Here is a 21,803-nt window from a genome sequence, read left to right as displayed (position 1 = left end):
GTAAATAACTTTGTCCTCTGGTAAAGTAAAAAACTTTTCCAATTCGTTTGCTCACTTTTCTCGGGTATACTCGGGTTATACTTCAATATCCGATGATCGAATCGTGGGGTATCGGGTGAGACCAGTATCCCTTTTCCCTCGTCACCTTGTCGTGCACGGACGATATGTAATGATGCGAGACCGATCATCGATTTTCGGGGCTGATGAGCGGACAAGAACACGGGGAGTGATAACAGAGTGGGTGAGTGAGGCTGAAATTACGTGATAAGGGAGAGCGCGGTCTCAGGAAGCTGAGAAAAAAAACGTGAATCACCTTGGGTTCATGTTCATGAGGTAATTCCAAGCTGAGGGAATGGCTGTGCAAACACTGTGCTGCATGGAAAAATATGGATAATAAAAAATTTTCAGAAGATATGGGGAAAAGTTACCGGAGAAAATGTAAGTGTGCATAATGGAAACTTAATGAAAAGTCCTTTTAGATGCCCAGATTTTTTTAAATGACCCGGGACAATTTACCTTTTTCCGGCCGCCATTCGAAGATAAATATAAATTACAAATTACTTAATTTAATTCAAATTCATTTGGTAATTTTTCAAAAATCTAGCGTTCATGATATGAAATCCATAATGGAGGGATAGGTTGTGTTCAATCCAATTAATTTCCACTCCTCGAAGTTATTACTTTTCGCCCTAGCATTGTCTCTGGCTGCCACGAAACTCTAAAAGCCGGAGGAGTATCTCGCAACAGGAGAAAAGCTCGAGTCAGACTTTCTAGTTCTGTTTATTTGTTTTATCTCGGGTCTTATTTAAACAGGAGTTATTATTGAGTTGGTAGTGCTGGGGGAATAATTTCGTCCACGAATGGAACTTTCATTTCCTCGGAGGGAAATAAAGTGGCGGAGACTAGGGCAAAATGGACCGGTTGTAATCTGAAATAAATCCAGATCGGGTGAGTGAGCTTCAACGAAAGTCGTGTCTCTCTCGTGCTCTTTGGATGTGCAAGTATTTTCATCATTTCTGTCTTATTAGATTCTTTATCATCGTTTGTAGTTGAATGTCTGAGCTTTCAGTCAAGTGGAATATTACACTAGGTTTCCAGAACTGTTGCAATGCTAGAAAGCATTTTGTTTCCTTTATCGAGAAGTATTTGAGAAATTCCGGGAAATTTATTCATATTTGCAAGGAACCCAGAAATCGCAGTTGTGAAAATAAAATGAAAGTAATTCTCGAAAAAAAGTGAGCTTCCAAATAAAATTCCTTGTCCCATTGGAATTTTATTAAAATTATCCCCGAGTGCAGTTCCGAGCCTCGATGTCCTGTAATTTATAAATTTTTCATGGAAATCGTAATTTGTTTGGTGGTGTCCCAGCTCATTAGGATATGAGTCCACGTGGCCGTGGTCTCAACCCTTATTTTAAAAGATTCCTCCCTGAATGAGGTTCACACTAGGGTATACTGATTACCACATGCAATCCCAGCCCTCCCTGTACATTGCAAATGTAAATATATGCCAGCGCTGTGTCTCTTTGTGCGTGATTTCTCTGCGCATATTATTAGCATAAATTAATAGTCACTGAAGCGTGTACGTTGTGGCTCACGCTCGGATAGAAGCTCTCAGTGCCCCCAGTGTTTTGGTTCAAAGTCCGGTTTATTATGCACAACGGTGCTCCTCATTGGCGCGTAGGGTGATGAATCCAGGAGTTGAACCTTGACACGAGTACCAGAGAGAAAAAAATCGTCATCAAAGGTGAGACAAACCACCCGACAATTAGTGAGAGATGTCACGTGCCTGTACCCGTTGGGCAACAACAAACTCCATCAAGTATTAGATACAGAAATCAAATTTCAGAGAATTCATAAATTTCTCTTGAGGAAGAGACGGAAATTCCACGATCTGATTGAATCGTCAATTTAAAATTCATTTTCGCGTGATCCATGGGAATCTGACGCGAAAAATTCCGGTGAAAATTCTAATTGTGAAGGAAAGACCGTGAAACCCAATCTTGTGAAACCTCGACAAGTGTTCACCGCACGAAGGGAATCGTTCCCCCATGAGAACGTGTTCTCCTCTTGCTGTATAAACTTGTATGTAAACTTGCGTCGTTTGCAAGCGCTGTATAAACTTGTTTCTGCAGTGAAATTATCCCCCGAATGTTCCTCCTCGGTAAAGTTCACAAATATCGCGTCCTTATTCGAAATTTCAGGGGCGGCACCGAAAGAAATTGCTCATAAAAATTCCAGAGGGAAAACTGGAAAAAATCGCAGCCCCTCAGTTGTGAAAAAACTAATACTGTCAAACTAATCCGTGGGAAAAGCAATTCTATTTCATGCTTTCTAAAACGAATGGCAAAAACGTGAAAATCCCCGTGGCTCGATACCGGAAATTTTCACCCGACTTTTCCTGTTACTCATCATCCCAGATATCCACCAGGAACTCGCCGCGACATCCGTATGAAGCAAAAGCAAGATGCATTCACGCTAATGATTAAGTTGGCGATGTGGGAAATTTCATCGCCTCGACACCAACTCTGACCTAACCAACTCCACCCGACTCCAAGTATCGTGCTATGTATTCCCGCTGAAACCAGAATTATTTGACCTCTCTAATAACATTAACGGGGCGTCCGTTTCACATGAGAATGTATCTCAGGTCGACCTCGGTGGATGGTCCAGACCCAACGTCAGTGATACCAGAGCTGCAGGGCTTTCATAACAAACAGGGGTTATCCCGCAAGGGTTCAAATGTTATTCTCCGCTTCTGAAGAAATTCCAAAAAGCCCTGAAACCCAACTTGACAAAAAATCCATTTAATATCAGAATTCAGTGTAAAAAGCTCTGAGGAAATGGATAAAAAATGGGAAATTTCCCAGCAGAGGTGAGTAATTATAAAAAATTATTCACAAACAACCCTTTTGTTTCATTACATTAAATACTTCTCCGCGATTGCCTCTCGTGCAGAAAATCTGTTCTGGATTTTCCAGGCAATTTTTATTCAACTTTCCTCCAGCGTAAAAACTATAGTCCCACAATGTCCTCTCCGATTAAAATATCCCCTGCAACAAAACCCATTCGAGGGCATTTCAACTCCTTACCAGTAATCATCCAATCTCACCTCCCTCCTTCCCCCTCCCCATCAGCCAGTTGTCGAGTTAAAGGTCAATTCCATACTGTTTGTCACGAGTAGCTCAGCCAAGCAACAGAGGCCCACTCACGAGATACACAGATTCAATCTCGATAACCACAGCGGTATATGTAGATTCAGGGTAAATAGTTGGTCGAGTTATGTTGGTGAGAGGGTAGAGAAGTTCAGGGTGTAGCCCGAGGGGTGAGAAGGGCAAGTCTATAACGAGGGTCCAGGATTAGGCAAGAGCAGACGTTGTTACGAACGTTATCGCCCGAGTCTCCCTCACGGACGAGTTATCCTATTCGCAAAATTACTTAACCACTTTCATAAAAGAAGGGGTGAAACCAGGGGTGAGTGAGAGAGATGGAGATAATGGGGCTTTTATCGCCCACGCACATCATTTCACTCAATAACTACAATATTTGTAAGGTTACGTAATGAATTTGAACGAGATCTATTTATTCGGTTAAAATTAATTTGTGTGGTAATGTATGTAGAATAAAAGGTACAGTCTGTCGCAAAAATCATCGTGTGCAGTGGGAAAGTACCTCGGAGAAGTCTGAAGGACACGCAGGTCTTTTTGTTCAATTAATATAATTTCTACCTCGGTGTTACGTAATAAATTCCACGGATATCTGCTCATTCGGTCAATGTCAACTTAAATGAGCTTCAATGTACGTAGAATAAATTATAGAAGATGTTTGAAAATCAATTTCCAAATATTTAAAATATTTTACCTGATTTTTTAATCTCGTGACCGCATTTCGCTCGTTTGCGAATATTTAACGACAATTTAAATAGGCAGAACCGCGAGCTTTCCCTTAAATACAAAAAAATCTCCGGGAGCTTAATTTATCTCCTTACATTTATAAACGTCAATTTCCTGACGTCGTAAAAGCATTTGTGCAAGGACACTCAACAATAGTTCTCCACTGAAATTAATTCAATTGTATTATTATATACCAACGATAATGACCGCATAAATGATTACCATGAAAATTTTCGTGTCCTGACGACACGAGACTCGGATTTGTCGGCATATTCTCATAAACGTGCAAACGAGGTCTAACGATAATGGAAATGAGCTTATATTTCGGCTTAGTAATATGTATAAAACGCTGTCGACATACTGCCGCTACAAAACCAACCGCTCTCCTGAATTCCAGCGATATTTGTACCTCGTGCCATTACTTTTTTAGTTTATTCTCAGTAAAAAATAGAATACACGCGGCAACTGCCGAGTGAGAGTGGAGTAAAGATAAAGCACAACGTGGGGTTGAAATGGCCAACAATGTGACGGTGGATAACTGAATGCGATTAAAAAATTGGTGAAAAATATTGCGGGGAGTGATTTTAATCAGTGAATTGTGAAATATGAGGTAGTAATTTGTGCTGTTCAATCGCAACAATTTATGGGTTTCATATTTTTCCGGAATAAAATGAAAAATACCATCACCAGAGGTGGATGAAAACATTTTCAGGGTTAGAACACATCAATCTGTGGGGGAGGGCTGGTTAAGGAACAGTCGAGTGGAGGAATGCAGTTGGGGAGGGTTGCAGGAGTCAGTAAAAATGCATGCGCATATTTCAAACTTATTACACTTTCTTCTGCACACTTTTCATCGTGTACACCCTGGCCTGGCCTCAGAGGGTACATGCTCAGTCTGAGTATCCAAGTTATGCTCAAATTTATCTAGTATGCACGACAATGGCCAATACAGTGACGGTAAAAAATGGTATTCATGGCTGTAGATTCGTTTTTCAATAGTTTCAGGGTCTCAGAATTTTAAAAAATATTCTCCCCGGTGAAGGATTGATATTCGGGTGGATGACAACCTAATGCACCGGAAAAAGAATGTCTGAATTTCACACCCATTTTGCAGACATTTTCCAGACACGAGAAAAAAAATTCCAGCAATATGAAAAATACAATTTCGCTGAATTTCTGAAGAGGGATTGTGAGGCTCTAGAAAGTGTAGGAATTTTACTATTTTTCCCATCCTAAATCAAATTTCCCGACTCAATCAATAAATTTTCATTTTTTCCCTAACAGTTCCCTGCGTGAACTAATCTCGGTGTTAAATAATAAATGGTGTCCCGTTGAGGGACACCACGTGGGGGTGATCTATCATTTCTTGGGCGTGAATTAAACTAAAAAAACGCTATTCTACCCCAATCTACGAATGATCTGTCATTTATCGGTATAAATCACCTTCGAAACAGCGTCATAATATCCCCTCACCAAGAAAGGGTGAGACCCCCACGAGAAAGGGTAGACCATACTACGCACGATTCGATACGCTCGTATAATTTTTTGTGTCATGTTTTTCCCCCACACCCCAAGCGACGCTTCATTTGACTCTAGTAACCTTTATGTGAGCGATATTGAAAATATCAAAAAAAAATTGAATACCTTCAATTTGCAATAACCCGTTCTCAAAGCTACCCGAGACATGATCGTACAGAGCCCCACCATTTCCTGGGAACCACTGAAAAATATTCCCATAATTTACGCAAGCGTGTTCCTCGATTTTATTGGAAACTCGCGCCCCTGCATCGAGATATCTCCAGTTATATCGACAAGTCTACCAATACGTATGCAAAGCATGTAGATTTTTCGTCCAGTGGGAGCCATTTTGGTACGAGTCCTTTACAACTGCACCACCAAAGCTATCCTGATCGAATGCCCCTTTGGCCTCTGTAGCTCCCTCACCCCCAACCCCTAAAATGTATTCAGCAAAAGTAATATTTAAATTTGCCTCTGTACCCCAGCCTATTGCACTCCATAAAGTATAGCTTTCCGCTCAGGTAATCCCAATGAAAATGTATCCCCTCGAATATAAATTTTTTATTATTCCCCATCCATTGGCACTCGAATTCAAGCGTATTACGACTGCACTTTATCGGGAAATAATCGTCGAAAGCGCGATACAAGCAGAAGAGCTTACAGAGGGCTATAACGACTCAACGACTCCAGTTGGAGGAAAATGGAGACATTTCACCTCTATACGACACGTGAGACCGCACTGATTCGATCGCTCGACCCACCGCACCCCCATTCCTCCCCCGGTAAAAGCTTGGCAGAGTCCTGGGTGGACGATAGCCTATCCAATCCGAAACTCCAGCGATTTTCCGTCATTAGATTTCAAGAGCCAAAACGAGAAGCCACGATACGAAAGAATTCGTGTTTTGAATATTGCGAGCGAGTGCTCGTGGCTGCTCTTGCGATTTTTTTTATTATTTCCATCATCTAGACTGGCTTCAGACCCATTCAAAGCCACCAGACGCGAAATGCACTCGACGGTGCGCTCAGTGACGTGAGTTTTTCCAATTAGAAAGACCGTCCCAAGCCACTTTGCTGGTAAGGGTATTAAGCGGGCTAATCACCCTGGCACTTTCATGTCTTTAATGAAAGCTCTCAGTGAGGGGTGTGCATTTAACGTTAAACATTTTCTGTCAGTCATCGCAAGCTTTTTGTGGTGGGTGTGTCGACTTTCTGATCTAACAATGGAGATCACGAAGGCTGACTGCAGTTCCCGAATGAGCTTTCGGGCCTTAAATTTCGATTTTTTGTTTCAATAATTCGACAGCTGGTCATAAATTTATCAGTAGTCTCTTGAATGGTTCATTAACGTTCTCCATTCACTGCTGGAATGACACGTTCATTCATAACAGATTCGTTAACTATTAACGAACAGTAGAGTTGAATGTAAATCAATGAATATTTGTTAATAGTTGATGAATGCGTCAGCTGAGAGGGCGAAGTGATAAAGGCTAGAGTTCAAAATATTTATTTGTCAACGACGACTAATGTTTTCAATCAATTTTTCGGAAAATAACTGCAAGACAGTGAACAAACAAATACGGTAAATTTTATTGCTTGCAGAGAGGTAATTCTGTGTCCCACAGGAGTCATCTTTTACCTTGACAAAATGTTAAATTGCTTTCAGGGAAAATATTTGTCATTTAATGGTATTTGCCGCGAGGATTGCGTTTCGGACGATGAAATTGCCGGTTAATTATTGTTCTATTTAAAAATGATAGATCCATTTTGTCATTCAGTAAAATATTCATTATTTCGAATTATTATTTAAGCCACTGAACGTTTTCTCGATGAAAATTCGCGGGGAATTATTCCGCCCTTTGATCCCCACATTTTCATTTTTCTGGTGAATTTGACAGTGATTGAGACGGTCTAGCCATCCCCGAGCTGAAACGCCGACAGGCTATTAGCCTCCCAAGCCTCGAGGAAATGACGCACTCATAGACCACGACCCTATCCAAACCCAACTGTCACCCCAATACGATGTAATTTTTCACGTTATTGCGGTGAAAGAGAGAAATGAAAGCAGTGTCTACGCACGTAAATAGCAATAGTAACAGATTTCCCTGGGCCGAGATAAGGGCTTTACGCTATCGATCTGAATATTAATGCTCCTGAGCGCGGTCACGAGGATCACGCGATCAGACGTTGACCTACTATTTCCGAGTATCACATGACTTTCACCCTCACTCGAGAGCTCTCTCCCATTTTTTGAATGCGAAGTACACTTCCAAATCAACGCCTCCGGCAGTGAGGGGAGAGAACATTTGTCAAGGAGCGGAATGTGGGTGGGTTCGTAAGCCTCCATTAACTGGTGTCAAATTTTCAAGGTCATATTGACCCCCTCCAGAAAGCCCATTGATTAATTAATTTCAGCTTATGGGAATATTAGTCACGAAATTGTGGTAACGGTGAAAAATGATCAACTGATTTCCTTCGTCATGAGAAAATGAAATTTGAAATTATTCCGGGAAATTTCACTCGGCTGACACTCGTTGGCGGACATTTCCGCTACATTCCTGGGAAATGACAATCTCTGTGAATATTTAAAGGAAAATTTCAATCAGGGGACGAATCTCATCTGCTCTAATTGCCAGTAATTACTTTCTTACATTTTCTGTCCATTTTTCTTCCCCTTACAATTTTTTTCCGGTAAAAGTGTCGATAAAGAGCACATTTCTGCGCCAATAAACACGTTCCAGGGGCTGTAATGAGAAAAGGAAAGGAAAATAACAAGCACAGATGAAGAAAATCATTTGCAGTCCAAGAAAAAAAATCCTGGCATCAACGGTCAGAAAAATAAATTATTTGAAGCAATTTTTCAATTCCCAATAAAGCTCAGTTAGAAATAAATGAATTCTACATTTGATGCAACTGAGTTCTCTTCCATGAAGTGAGTAAAAAACTTGATGCAGTTCCAGCAGTTACTTTGTTAAAAGTAAAAACAAAAAAAAATGGTAAAACAGTTGTACTAAAAATTTCTGTTTGCTTCACGTGCACTATTTTTCCGACTGAAATGAAATTCGCTGAACCAAAGCGACGGTTCTCTGAACTTTCTCATCATCCAATAAAATCAAGCCCTCGCCCATAACTTTCCACGTTTCCCACATTCGCTCTCTTCCCTGAAGAATAAGCATCCAGCCAAATGACTCCCCCCGCCCCTCTCAGCATCAACTATATCCTTTAATTGTCGCTAGTAATTCCAGCCGACATAATTACCCAGTCTCCCAAGCCCATACTTTTCCGTTGACTCTACTTTCCCCGAACTTTTCCATTCCCCACAATTACTCTCGTTGTACTTTTCCCTCCGCATTAACTTCCCCAATGCCCTCCCATCTACACATAATTACATGATACAATTTTCTGGATGAAGTTCACACTAGAATTCAAACTTTTCCCCTCATCTTCAGAACTAAATGACTCTTCAACGGCTAATTATCCCGGGTAATCCAGTGGCATTCCTTTCAGGGGTATTGAGGTCCAATTACATCCCCGAATCTACATATTCACTGGACCGGAAGCTCCGAAAACGATGAAGCTCTCACGATTTTAAAAAAACAGTGAAAAAGGTTCGGGTGTGGGGCGCCGCACTAGTGCAATCCAGGTTCGCGGTACGTTAATAGAAAAATGGAGGGATTTAACAGACACTAAATCCCCTTTTTTAACTATTAACGAATGTTGTTAATAGTTAAAAAGCGGGCAAAGTGGACAGCAGCGTGCAGTATCCATTAAGGGAGGGTGTCAGAGCCGGGTCGTCAATTGTGAATTTATAACTCTTTCGTACGCCCCGGATATTGATATGGATGGCCAGGTGGATGGTCCTGGACCACTTCAGCACTTTTCTTCACGAGGATTATAAATTGTTTAAATTATCCGTAAAAATACCAAATTTTTTTAGCAAATTCCCCTGAAAGTATCGTACCTTCCACCGACAATTTCATAAAATTAGTTTTCGTCATTTCAACTCAACATTTTTCATTCCTCCGATTGATTAGCATTCAACTTGCGAAATAACCAAAAAAAAATCGTTAGACCTCAGTGCTTTTTATCAGCAAATTCAACCACAAAGGCTGTCCCTGAAAACCCAAAGCTTTTTTCTCGGCGAACAACATTCGTAAAGCACGAGAGAAAATTTAAAATTCGGTGCTATCAGGGCGTGACATCGGTTCACATTTACTCACGCAGAGATTTTATCATCAGCGATGGCTGGTACAGAGCGAATGAGACAATTTAGCCCATTCTCCCTGCTAAACGGGGCAAAATGGTTCTTTTCAAAGGAGTAGGTATTACACGCTACGGGAGGAAGTACAGTGGTGAGGGTACGAGTGGGATCGGGTTGGCAATAGGGGTGGAATCTGGTGGAATGGCGAGGCGTCTAGAGAGTGAGGAGGGGATTGTGCCTCGGCGGGGAGGGAGCAAGTGACAGCAGCGCAGTCCTGTCGGGAGCGTCGCAGCTTGCGGACGCTCGCCACGGCTCTTCTATTCCTCCAACAATCTCTCGGATTGACATCTCGTGCCAGTGTCTGATTAACCATTGAAAATAATTTCACCTGAACAACAAATAATAAATAATTTATGTTAGATTGAATCATAAACAGTGATTATTTTTTTTTTTTTATCACTCGATGTAGAATTTACACTGATTATGACGAGTGTGTGTGGAATAACATGTGCATTGTGTTGCGTGTTAACGGTGTCGTAGCACCGACGTGCGGGGATGATCGGGGTACCATCGGAGAAATGTACCTCATGGACAGCAGTCCATTGTCCCGAAGATCAGCGAGGTCCAGCGATGCAGACGTGTTGTTGTAACGCTTCAAACGCCAGATCGCCGATTAATGCGGCTGAATCATTGGACGAATTGCATCGATATCCCAGTGATGGAGGAGTGATGTTTACGATCTCGGGTGGCTCCATGGTGATGGGGTGGGTGTGAGTGATGGTGAGAAAGCTTTGGTGATTTTATTTATTTTTTTAAATCCTGGGGAGGAGTGAAAATGGATGAATATATTTGTGGAATTGTGATTAAGTCCGGGGCTTTCCCTGAGGTACCACTTGTTTATTCGCTAACCTTCGATATACCGTCGGCTCTCGGGTGGTTTGAATGATGAAACGAGCAATTCGTTTTATTCCTTCACAGCCCCCAGAGGGAAAAACGAGCGAACGAACGTATTCATTAAGGCCAGAAAGGTCTAGACGTGATTTCGATGCAAATCCAATTGTTCTCGCCCTCGTTGGGCCTTTGTCACATTGCGTATATATATATATGTATATATATATTTTTTTTAGGTGGAAATTCCGACTTTATTGCGTGTTTTCAACTGGCGCATTCGACACCACTGATTGCTTTTTTTTTATTAATCGCGGGGTGCGCATTCCAGTGCATAATTTGGACGGAAAATGAGGGGTTGTTGGGCGACGGTAACACATGGAGAATGTTTATGAAGATTATTGGAATGCAAATTACTCGGTGGAATGCGCCAGGTTGCATTTTCAGAGGGTCTTCATCCAGCGGGACCGGAAAATTCGCGCTCTTATCATTTAACCGAGGAGTACGTTGTTGATATCCGAGGGCGGGAGCTACGGTCTGGTGATGATAACACGGGGGACTATATGTATATTCCGGAATTGAGAGGGTTTTATTTGATTTGAATTGTCTGTTTTTTTGTAATGAGAATTAATATTTTTATGCCAGGACCTTTGAGAGGTGAACCGCACTCAGAAAAGGGATTTGTTTGAATTGAATATAATTCAGGATCAGTGGAATGAGAAAAAATATTTTCGAACATTATTCCATCTTATTACCTTTCAAATATTTAATATTAATCGTGAGACCTGGAAAGCTCTGAGAGAAGCTCTAATAAAATTCTAACATTTATATTCTGAGATCGAGAATTCTCATTTTTCCTGAAGTTTACAATTTTACCTGAAGTTTCATCTTCATCTCCTTGAAAAAGGTCTTCCTCCCACTTCGCCTTTCATTCCCTGCCCTTTGAGGGTTTCGCTTGTAGATTATTAAATGACTCCTTTCAATGTAGTTATAATAACACAAGGCCGTAACAAGTACTCTCACATCCCCCAGTACTTCTCCCCAAATTCATGTTGCTCGACTGAAGTGGCACACGCGTACCAAATAACAACATAAACCCGGAATTCACTAGTTACCTCCTGACGCTGACAAACTTTCACGTCGAAAGCTCTCTTCGTCCCCCTCCGCGACAACTTGTAATTCATGCCCTAAATAATTACGACGGAATATCTCATGCTCCCCCATTGACATTTCAACAATCTGGAATTTGCGAACCGCGGGGATTCAGGGAAAAATTACTGGTAATACGTGCCTCATTGCGATTCAAATCACCATATCATAATGGATAATTAACGCTGAATAATTCACCAATAAATTCAGGATGGCACTCCGGTGGAGCATTGGACTCAGTTGTTTCCAACTACTTGGAAAATAAAAGAAAAATAAATTGTAGAGCACGAAAAAATTCATTCATTTCAACAAATTCGAGAATTTTTCTCCCCTTTAAGGGCCTCCCTGGAATATTCAATTGATGGAAGGGATGAAATTAATTTCTAACCTAAGCACACTGTGCCTGCATGTGATTTGATAAATTGCCTGATTATGGGACTGGAAACTAAATTAATGACGCTCTAAAGATCGTATGATAAAGTGCTTCTTGCTAAATGAGGAACCTTCCACCCCCTACCCCACTTTCCCTAAATCCCCACCTATGCTCGTGTTTCTGCTCCAACAACTTAACTTTTTTTTATTTTAATATGAATTAACTCATTTGGTATAAATTAATGAGAATAGTAACGCAATTAATTAGGAATAGATGGAGAATGATTGGTTGGTACTTAATCCTTTGAGCAGAGCTACGTCCTTGGAGAATATTTGAACAATTTTGCCGGCCAGAGGAGCCTAGAAAATTCCCCTCTCAAGCCCACAAACAATTCAAATAAGTATCAAAAGTTCCACAAAAAATAAAAATATTCATGCACGACTGGGTGTGCACTCGTAACAATAGAAATTTCATTCACATAAGCATGTAAATTGCCCATTTGCATTGACCCAGTTCTTCATGAGAATGAAAAAATAAAAATTCAACTGAATCGATATGTATAACATCGATATATTCATGGATGAACCCCCGAAATTTCGTATCCGCTGAATATTCTCCCTGTGATGGATCCATGGAATATAGTCATATCGGAGGAAGTGACACGAGGGTGTGGAATGTGCACTGAGTCAGTTGGAAAGGGGCTAAAAACTGGAACACGTTATATTATAAATAAAAATCGAAGAAAAGAAAGAGTTAGTCAGAGCCATGTGGCCAATCTTTTAACCCTATTTGGAAGAAATACGTGGAATGTCTAATGGTATTAAATGGCTTAAGAAAAATGGAGAATTGTGTCGGATGAAACCAGTGGAGCCATCGCGAATAAAATTGTAATTCAGTAAAAATTCTCAAACTTCAAACTGGCCAAGCCTATTCCCCTGAAACTTGAGCTCTTCCTGACTTTACCCTGAACGAAAAAAAAAATCATATTTTACTGTGCACTTCTCAATCCCCCATTCACTTTATCCCCCAGCGTTGCGCTTATAATTTTTGTCCTCGCATTAGGTCCATTGAAATTTAAACTGTTGTAGAGCAGTCAATTGTCCGTGAATTAACGTGCAACTGCAGCTTAATTTTCCCAAAAATTCAGGGAGACCTTCTGGATGATGAAGGATGTATCACTCCAGAATAATTCAAGACTTTCCGAATCCCCAATTAATGAGTACTCTATCGGCAGAAAGCAGTGGCTCCCTCGGGAGTGTCCCGCGTATTAATTGCCAGTGTCATTAATAATTCCAGCGAATGGCGAAGGACGAGAGCTCTGAGGAATAGTTCAAGGGATAACTTTACCCATTATATTTCATCCGGTGGAAATCAATGAGTGCCGAGAGATGCAAATAACCGGTGGATCGGTATTCACTGAAGCGAATCCCGAGTAGTATTCTCCCTCTGAAGGTATTGCACAGCATACCACCGAGTGACTAATAGTCAACAAATTGTGATTACAAACTCCATTCGGTTAACAGTATCACGTGTACACAATGCTGAGGCGAGTCTGTAAATCAAGTATATCCGTAACGTGTGTCACAGACAATAGTGTACGTTATAAATGGTACAACGTATGTTTAAGTACTTCAATCGAATCAAGTGGTGAACCCAAAGAGTTTACGTAACTAGTGTAGTTCATAGGAGCCTTGAAACAATGATAGTGTTTATTAGTGTAAAAATGCTTGTGGGTAACGTTGGGCGTCGTGGTTACGGATGTTTCAATGATTGTGATGAGTCCGGTGGATTATGGTTATCTAATGAACAATTGGTTGTTATGAGATATGGCAACGCAGCCCCTAATTCCGCAGATTTCACCTGAAAAGAATATTGTTGACCCAGATGACGCACAAAAGGTAATTTTCTCGCTTTTTATGTCATGAGAATATCATACTCTGAGAGGAAATAGGAATTCGATAGGAGAATTAATTTTTTTCCTTCGTCACATGATTTTATTTTCTTCAGACAAAAAATATTTTCTTACAAACATTCAAACGAACAACATAAAAAAAATTTAATTTAAAAAACTGATGAATTGATTTCATCGTGTTTTTGTGGAAATAATAAAAATTAAGGCAACTACATGAAATCAATACATTCAGTAAATTCCATCCATTCACTGAATGACTCTTTAACCCGTTCCATCCCCAATTTATTAATTAAATCATGCTTTAACTGATTCGAAAACATCTGTTTGAAACTGTTGAATAGCTCTGTTGTGTTCCCTATTTTTCACATTCAGCATCAATTTGTCTCTCTCACGATGCAGTCAACAAAACCAGGAGCTTTTGTCCCTCCATCATCACCATTTATTTACATATAACCGGTGAAAGCATTGTCCCTCCAGTTTTTGTTCGCAAGCTCGTCTTCAATCACTCTGTCTTCATTAAACCTTAAAGAACATTAAATCTTCGTTGGCTGGCATTTCAGTGTCAAGGTTTCATGAATGAACACCCCACGTAAGTTTCTGTTTTTAATCCCAGTTGGTTAAAGTTCACCGGAGCCTCAACTTTGTGGTAGTTGTCAGTCTCTCAAGATATTCGCATTATCATTCCGGGTAGTTCTGATGGCTTCATGAATAGGACAAGACACGGGGGGCCAGGAAATGTAGAAGTGAGAACCCCTGTAGCTGACATTCTTTCATCCCCTCGGCAGATCGAGAGAGAATGGTCACTATCGGTGGACAAAATTTCGCAAAATGTCTTCTGATGGACAGGATTTATTCGGACCATTTCCTCCGGCACGAGAGTGTCCATAAAGTAAAAAAACCTTCACCTTTCATGGTACTGGTGGTTCTTCACCCTGAAATCCTTCCCTTCAAGTAACATTTAAAATGTCCACGTACGAATCCACTTCCTTCCCTCAGCCAACGTCCGCAATTCTCTGCCAATTCTTTTTCATCTGAAATTTCCTTAACCGCCCTTTTACGGTTCTTTTAATACCGGCTCTTTCCGCTCTCCCAACTGTTACACCGCCGAACTTACCCCGGTGGTTACTTCAACGTGAGATATTACACTTCGATGCCAGCCAACCAGGTATTTATCATCTGATACTGTCGATGCTGGCGGAAGTAATCGAATTGTTTGGAATGAAAACTGCTCGCAACATTACCAACAAGTTCCATTACTTGTGTCGATACATCCGGCATGTAAGAAGGATCATATTATAGTTAGATGGAGAAATAGCTAGTCGAGGGGGACGCTACGATGAATACAATAGCATTTCTGTTGGGGAGGGCTGACACAGCAGCGGTAAACTCTACTTCCGTGATTGTTAGTGATGTATGGGAGTGAAAGGGGGATCCCGGATTTTTTTATCAGTTCTAAAAGGCTCTCAGATACTGAAATAACGTGTTCTTGGAGGGGGAAGTTCCCTCCTCACAGTGAGATATGAGAAGAAATATTTTAAAGTGAGAAAAAAAAAATTGGGCGAAGTGCTTTCGCACTTGTCAGACATTTCCGATGAATTTATCATACATTGAAGGAAGTTATGAGTTTTTACTCAAATGTTGAGTAAAATAGAACTCCAGCCCTTCTCCAAAAAGTTTTACAATTGAAAAAAATATTCATCATCGCCTGGGAAAAATTCCTTGCATTCCCAAAAGTGCTTTTCTTTACAGTCGAATTGATTTTGTCCCTTCTGATGAAGCATCGCAAATAATCAGTGCATCCAATGTCGACCCAGCAAAACCTCAACAATGCCAACATCTTCACTTGATGACCCGAGGAAACATTGTCCTTCAATCCCCCGAAGCTCCCCTCCTCCAGCACCAAGTGGAGTCTTCACTCCCTGAAATCCTATCAGACATCTCGTCCCTCAAGGCAGATTAAAAAACCAGATAGGATAAATTAAAGCTAAAAATCCCCCTCGCAGTCTCCCACTCTGCACTACCCTTCCACATTCCACTGTCCAAGAGTTATCCGGGTCAAGAGCAGCGTCGTCGCCAAATATCATAATGATGGAATTTCTTCATCGGCAATAAAACAAAAAAGAGTGGTTGAAGAACTCAATACAAAAGCGGAAAAATTCCGAGGAACGGGAGATGAAAAATAAAGGAATAACCGAGGGTAGAACGATTGCATTGGCTCTCTGGGGCAACCGAACGACGTTGCACGGGTGTTGCAATATCACCAGACTCTTGCGCTGACCCGAATCCCCATGACGATAACCGTGTACCAGAATTGTCGAAACAGGAAGGAAGAGACCATTGGCGTGAAAAAATTATATCTGATGAAAGAGAAATTGTTCTGGGTCCCACTGAGATTTTTTAATGTAAATAAAAATCGAAGACAAGTCGATGGGTAGAGTGAACATTGGGGGGGTTCACCAGTGAAATGGTGAACTCTGTTAAACTAAAATCTCTTTTTTTATTCAACTCTGTTGATGGGGAAAAGTGGCAGAGTGAGAATTACTTCGGTGAAACCAATAAAATGGAAAATAAATAGTAACACGTTCTTAAGGCCCCTTTTGACGGTGAATTATTAATAGAGGGGGGTGAAAAAGACTGGTGAGGGAATGGACTGTATAGGCAAAGCCTCGTCCTTTATAAATGAACATGTTGGTGGGAGTGTAAAGAACCTGTGTATAATGCATTGGCCAATGGCGCAATATCCCGGAGCATAAAGCTCCAACTGGGGGAGGAAGGGATGAAGGAGGCGCGTTTCCAGTCGTGATCCTTTGGCTTCCAGCGCTTCTACTATTTCTCGGAAATGAAACAACTTCGTTAGCAATGGAAAAATGTTTTATAAACAAAATCGATAATTAAATTATTCGGGTACATGATATTTAGATGTTATTCAACTGAACAATTGGTAAATTGAAAAATGGTCCAGTTAATGCTTTTAGTTCGTAAAAATGGGAATTTCCAATGGGGAAATGTTGTAGGACACCAGTGAAAGCTGCGCTCGATGGAAAATGCTGGACAGACGCTTCCGTAAATTATTTATTGAGGAAAAAACGCCGAATTTTGACGTCAACATTTGACAGGAAATTTTGAAGTTACTGATTATTTATAAATGGGCGGACCTATATTATTCTAACTTTTAATAATTTACTGGTGACCCTAGTATTCCTCTGGAATGAAATAACTTTCATTACATGGCCTAGAAGTTTCAACATGTAAAATCGATAATTAGAGCATTCAGTTATCCCTGGTTGTAAAATAATTTAACGAGTTGGATAGACTCAAAAAGTCCAATTTTCCGGGGTAATCTCATCTCATTATCGGTCATCGTAAAACCTGTGAATAAATTGTACGAGCATAATTGAAAAGCATAAAAAAAAATTCATTTCCCGGGGTAAACTCGATACCCCGGAAATTTATTGCTCCGGTACCAGTGAGATATTTGTACCCGAAAAATTCGCTGGATCATATGAATTTGACTAAAATTGTCATGCTCAAACATTTCTCAGGTAAAATTACGGTAGAGAGAAACTCCGTGAGTTGAATTCCATAATATATTCTCGGAGTGAAGTATCACTAGTAAGACATTTCAGTAAAAAAATTCAGAAACTATAAATTATTCAAAAACTCACTATTATTCCAAATACAGATCTTTCATCTTGAATAGCTGATGAGCCAAGATCTTTCTCCCCGAGAAATAATTTCCTCAGGTTCGAATACCCTAATTAAATCCCCATAAATTGTCGCCAGTCGAAAAAGCCAAAGCCGTGAGTTTTCTTTCCATTAACCCCGATTGAAACGAAAAAAATAACTATCTTGAAAAACAATTCACCACAGACCTCTCCGTGACCTCGAATACTGATTTTAACATAAATTTGAATACGACGTGATGACGGAACTGACGGGAATCTCGGAAAATATCACCTGAAATTTTAAATTAATTCTGAATTTAATATAGCACAGTCGTTCACTATCAAAACACATTAAGAATCGCAGTTTGTTATTAAAATTTTTAAGGGTTTTGAATCTTCAAAAATGCTACGTGACAAATCTAGTTCAAATCTGAATAATAAATTCGTCGATAAATTGTAAAGTTTCGTACGATTTCTCGGTATGTACATACATCGCACCAATAAATCCACAAATTCTCCCGTTCTAAGAAAACAAATCCGATATTTTCTTTCAATTACTCGCGATTGAAAAAAAAAATTACACCCGCCTGAAAAAATAACTCGATACGAAACTCCCCCTCACCCCCAATGTCCTTTCTCATGGTACCTAAAAAAATCAACGAGACAAAATTGAAGACGAGACCTAGCAAGGGAGAAATAATTGAAAAGAGTAGAGTTTCTATCTTTTTCACGTAGGTGAGACAAGCACAGTAATTACGAATGCGGCAGTGAAATGCAGGGCTGTCTCTAATCAAGGGGAATACCCCATGAGACAGTTGCCGGAGGATACAAGAAACGAACGAAATTGAACTGTCTCCTCCCCCACACGTGCGAGTATCCACATGCACAAGCGCAATTCACCCTATTCCCTCGGTTTTTTAATCATGAATTTTCGCCCAGCGGTTGGTGTGTTATCCCCCCACAGGAAAACCCCTTCACCCCCTGTCCCACAGCCGTCAGTTTGTTGCTGCAAATTTACCAATGCCTGAAGCCTCGTTAGGAAACAGAGGGCCCGCGTGGCTGGCAACAGCACAGAAGTTTCGTGGTAATTGGCATAAAACAAACAAACCCACCGGCAACTCCAATTTGGTTATCAGAAGAGTACATAAATGGCCGTATGTAGAATTACCTCAATGAATCTAAAGCTGCGGTGCGGATAATTTCTCTGAATGGTGCCAGCACGAGAAGAGAGTCAAACACCTCGCGTGCCATACGATAAAAATAGATATCAGGATGTCATACATTTGCTATTCATAATGCGAATAATTGAAGATGAATTCCTCATTTGTACCGAATAATTAACTGATGCATAATGATTATCAAGGAAAAATTTAATATTTGGCGAAAAAAAATTGCAACAAAATTTAAATTTCTCTTTGAGTTCCCGCCCATTCAGTTGTTCCCATCTCCGGAAATGCCGTATCCCCACCGGCAATTAAATACTCTACCGTCAACGGATTCCATAAAAAATCCAATAATTCCCGAATTGTAATGAAATTGAAAGGAAATTCAATAGATCCACCCCTCCATCAATTTCCCACCCCCCTCCTAGCTGCCTGATTGGTCCGGTAATCCCTCATTCGCTATTTCATCTTTTTCATCCCCAACATTTTTTCATTTCCCTCCACTTCTTATTCCACCATGTATTCTCCTTCTGTTGTGTACATTTTTTTTTATTCAATTCAATCTCACTTTACCCAAAGCGAATCGATTTAATCGTCTGGCTAAACGCCACACTCCCTCCAATCAATGCGCTCTGATGTCACTCACCCTCTGCTTATGTGTAACGGTGGTTCACGCACACGTACACGTGTACAAATGCCACAGCGGAAAATTATTCCCTGCGTACCTCGCGCTTTCTCGTCTGTCTCTGCAGGGCCACATTTAGGGTTTATTGATTTCGCCGACGCCACGCGGACGCGACGTCCCACTGCCATTGAACAAGTTGGTGAAAACCATGTGACAATGTAAACGGGCCACTTTTTATTTCCCTTTTTTTCCCCTGTTCTTCATCATTTTTATATTCCCATCGAGTAATTCACTGGCGCGTTAGAACTCCCTGGGAATGCGTATTCACGAAGCGACAGATTTTTTTTTTACTCCCGCTACCTCATAAAAAACGTATTTGTCGTGATCGTTCATCCGAACTCGTGCGGAATATTAAACAAGTGATGGGTGAAGAAAAAATTATGAATAAAAAAAAATTGCACAGTCTCGTACTTTGCAAAGGGAGGAGGGGTACGAAGTTTATTGATTCATCTGATTCAGCAAATATTCATTGTTGTCTTCGATTTGCCCGGGGGGTCAAAAATATGCCAGAGGGAAAATGAATAGTGTCTGTAGTTTGACAAGTTGACGAGTCTGGGGCAAGTCAACGGGAGGGAAAAAAAATCAGGGGGAAGTTATCAGATAATACAGCGTCAACGTTTCCATGACTACTCTTGGGAGCTTCTCTCCGGATTTTTCTTACAATTTCTATGGCAATCACATAACTGGCGTTCCTCCTCGTAGCTACCAGCCGCGTATCCACTGAATTGTCTGGTTTCCCTTACTCGATTTGCTTAATGTTTTCCCCCTCACGTAGGTTCGCTTCGCTTTTTCGATTGTTTCAATGGGGCGGAGCAGGGTGAATACAACTTTTTTTCGTTACGGGTGATAACGTTAGAGCTGATGAGGAGGGCTTCAGGAAGAATAAAGGAGCTGTTGCGGATTCCGAGATGAGATGGAAATGGTCCACTGATAAAAACAAGATTCTCGTGAGAAGTAGACGAAGAAAAATTATGATAGAAATTGTCTTAAGGTCTTATATAAAGGCGCCTCGTAGGGCATCTCTTCAGCTTGTTTATCCGAAAATTTGCTGCGAATGAACATATGATGATCAGCCTCATGAAATTGAAATTTGATCTCCAGACCAGTGTTTCCGCAGCTCCTCGCGGCAACAACCTATTTTACAGGGTCAATCCTAATTAGAGAGTAAACAGAAGCTGGAACATGTCCAAATACTGGGGAAGTTAGTCGTTGAAGAAGATGGATGCGTGGGTGTGGCGATGGTAGATAGGAGTGACTTCTCGGCTGAACGAAATTGGATACATTTCACTTGCCCATTCAATCTGATATGCATCCCAGAGAGAGCCATGAATATTTCCATACGCGGAAGGATCAGCAGCTGACAGAAGAAAAGTGTCTACTTTCAAAAAAAAAAAATTCAATTCTCAAATTCTATCGTAGTGACACTTAACGAATAAAAAATCCAGAAAATCATTCAAAATTGGAAGAAAATTCCCTGCGCAGTGGTAGAATAATCGTTGAATTGTCCGGTAGCACATCTTGAATACAATTCGAACTCATAATTTTGACTTTCCAACCTTTGGTGACAATTCCATAAGGTTCTCTTCCATTTCCCCAATTTTCGTAAACACCATGACCGTAGACATAAAAATCCAAGCGCCCTCCACTTCCATCCGTTCCCCCAGCAACAAAACTAAATCATAATTATCTGATTTCATTCCGAAAAACAATTTTGCTATAAATTTCCCACAGGCTACTGTTACCGTTTCATTTTCATTCACCAGTTTCCATCAATTTTCTTTTCCGTGATTCTCTCACATTTCATAGAGTGAAATGAGAGAAGAAATCACATGAATCAGCGCTTCCACCTCATTTCGAATGTTCCCAGTGCCAATAGACTCGACTCAGGAAACGAATGTCTATTCCTCACAAATGATAGCATGGAAAAAAGAATTTGATGGTATTGCGTTTGTCGCAGAAATTCCGGGGGATGTTTTATAAGACGATACACTTTCGGGGACGGCGAAAGCTCTGGAAAATTACCTTTGATTTCAAGTAAAATCTTCCTGCGAATTTCCCTCTCCGTCCTCTGTTAGAAAAAAAACCTCGTTGCTGGGCTGTGAAATTCCCGATCCCGATGGGCGGTGTCAATTTCATTTTCCGGTGATCAGTCAACCTCTACCGAACGTGAAAGTTCCCAGGATATCTCAGGTTACGTGCCACATCCCTCACTGATGGCAAATCCGTGCCCGGATTTCCAAACAAAAATGTAAATTTTGCAATTTTCGGGTATTCTCCAGCAGTGAGATTTATACCTCAAGCATACTGGAATAAAATCGAAATAAATATCCTCTATTCTCCCCGAAAATGAATGTAATTCA

General features: G+C 40.7%; 1 protein-coding gene across 7 annotated transcripts in view; it reads left to right on the top strand.

The window, feature by feature from the left end:
* The window catches only part of LOC135163561 (small conductance calcium-activated potassium channel protein), an 88,095-nt gene that overhangs the window by 33,067 nt on the left and 33,225 nt on the right, over positions 1-21,803 (top strand). The gene's annotated exons all lie outside the window — the stretch shown is intronic.

The sequence above is a fragment of the Diachasmimorpha longicaudata genome, chromosome 6 (assembly GCF_034640455.1).
Source record: "Diachasmimorpha longicaudata isolate KC_UGA_2023 chromosome 6, iyDiaLong2, whole genome shotgun sequence".
Lineage (NCBI taxonomy): Eukaryota > Metazoa > Arthropoda > Insecta > Hymenoptera > Braconidae > Diachasmimorpha > Diachasmimorpha longicaudata.
Note: the sequence above shows the minus strand (reverse complement) of the source record. Positions and strands in the feature narration are given on the sequence as shown.